Raw genomic sequence first — 2,043 nt, 5'->3', positions numbered from 1 at the left:
GAGGTTTAAAAGCTGTCTCAAGGCGAATTGAGAATTGGCTTCCACAGTCACTTATGGACTCATTGTTAAAACTGTTTTTTTATGGAAGACAATCTTACTCGGCTACGAGCATAGCTGCCAAGTCTCCCGTTTTCCCCGGGAAACCCCCGTTTTTCCGGCTGTCCCCAGACGAAAAAACGGATTTTTTTGTTTTTTCCCGGTTTATTCTGGCACGGTGGCCATTTTGGAACTGGGCGGAGCATGCTCAGAAGCAACTTTTGATGCTGCTATGCCCAGTTCCAAAATGGCTGCAGCGCGACTTCTGGTGCGGCGGCCATTTTGGAACTGGGCACAGCAGCATCAAAAGTTACTTATGAGGATGTTCCACCCAGTTCCAAAATGGCCACTGCGCTACTTCTGGTATGCTACTTTTGGTCCGGTCCCTTATTTTTCAGAGAGGAACTTGGCAGGTATGGCTACGAGTAATCGCCAAAGAAGAAGAATCCATCAAAATAAGGTATATACAGTCCTGATCATGGTTGGGGTTGGCCCATGCCTTTTCGAATTCCCATATAGATTCACCCACAAACATTGTTCTTCATGCTGAGGTTTGGATCCAGTACTTTCACTGGACCCAGCCAAGCTTGCCTTGTGTTTTGGGGGGCCGTGATGCTTCCTCAATTAAAACAAGGCGTATAGGCTCTCTTTCCTCCTCGGGATCCTCGGACGGCACAATGGGCAAGGGTCGCGGGCTTCGTCCTGCCAGGAAGTTTTGCAGTCACCGACGTGATCAAAAGTGGCATGACAAACAATACAAGAAGGCCTGCCTGGGCAGTGCTTTGAAAGCCAACCCTTTGGGGGGGGGAGTTTCCCATGCCAAAGGAATTGTCCTGGAAAAAGTTGGCGTGGAGGCTAAGCAGCCAATTTCTGCCATCAGGAAGTGTGTCTGAGTCCAGCTGATCAAGCATGGCAATAATAATAATAATAATAATAATAATAATAACAACAACAACAACAACAACAACAACAGCCTTTGTTCCTAATGATGGTTGTTTGAACTTCATGGAGGAGAACGATGAAGTTCTGGTTGGTGGCTTTGGTCGGAAAGGTGACATTCCAGGAGTTCTTTTCAAGGTTGTCAAAGTAGCAAATGTTTCTCTGTTAGTCTTGTACAAAGGCAGAAGAGAGAGACCCCAGTCATAACATTCCATTATCAAGATGATCAATAAAGTTTTCTTCTAAGAAAAAAAAAGCCATGTAGCTTGTTTTTCTTCACCAAAAAAGGGGACATGCTAAAATATTTAGGCTCCAGGCGTTCCCAGGAAAAGGAAGCAATGGTCTCTGCTTCGTGCCGGTCTAGTTGTAGCACCAGTTGGGTTGTGATCAGGAGCGCTTTAAGTAGGACCTTCTAGGACATGGGTAGGCAACCTAAGACCGGGAGCCATATCCGGCCCAATCGCCTTCTCAATCCGGCCCGCGGACTGCCCGGGAATCAGCGGGGTTTTACATGAGTAGAATGTGTGCTTTTATTTAAAATGCATCTCTGGGTTATTTGTGGGGCATACAAGGTCTGAGGGACAGATGTGGACCGGCCCCCTGCCGAAAAAGTTTGCTGACCCCTGTTCTAGGGCTTCTATGCATTTCTCTGTCAACACCAGGACTAGAAACTTATTGAAGAAATTTCAGAGAAATGGCTGCATTAGCCTGTCGCAGCAAAATCAGCAGAGACTCCTGCATCCCTTTAAAGACCAGACATTTTTACAAAGTCTTTATAGGCTGGAGTCCGCATCATTGGGGTGGAGTCAATGCATAATGCTGCTTGGGTGTCATAATGCTGCTTAGGGTCTCCTGGTGTCTCTGGCAATGCTCCAAAGGTTTCTGGGGTGCAGTGTAGTATCTTGTGCTGACCCAGGGAAGCAGGCAGCCAGTGGGGTGAGGGGCTGTGTCACCACAGCAGGAGAGCAGGAAGTTAACTGCTGCCCAAGGGTTTTCTTTGCAAAAGAAAAAAGAAAAAAGAAGGAGCTTAATGCTTCAGGAAAGCGTAGGAACTGCTGTCCCAGCTCC

At 47.2% G+C, this 2,043-nt stretch overlaps 1 pseudogene; it reads left to right on the top strand.

Annotated features, from left to right (window-relative positions):
- Positions 1 to 713: 713 nt before the first annotated feature.
- Positions 714 to 1,182, top strand: LOC118090375 (small ribosomal subunit protein uS12-like; annotated as a pseudogene).
- Positions 1,183 to 2,043: the final 861 nt, after the last annotated feature.

Source organism: Zootoca vivipara, chromosome 8 (genome assembly GCF_963506605.1).
Source record: "Zootoca vivipara chromosome 8, rZooViv1.1, whole genome shotgun sequence".
Classification (NCBI taxonomy): domain Eukaryota; kingdom Metazoa; phylum Chordata; class Lepidosauria; order Squamata; family Lacertidae; genus Zootoca; species Zootoca vivipara.
The sequence above is the reverse complement of the archived record's forward strand: the minus strand, read 5'-3'. Positions and strand labels throughout refer to the sequence as shown.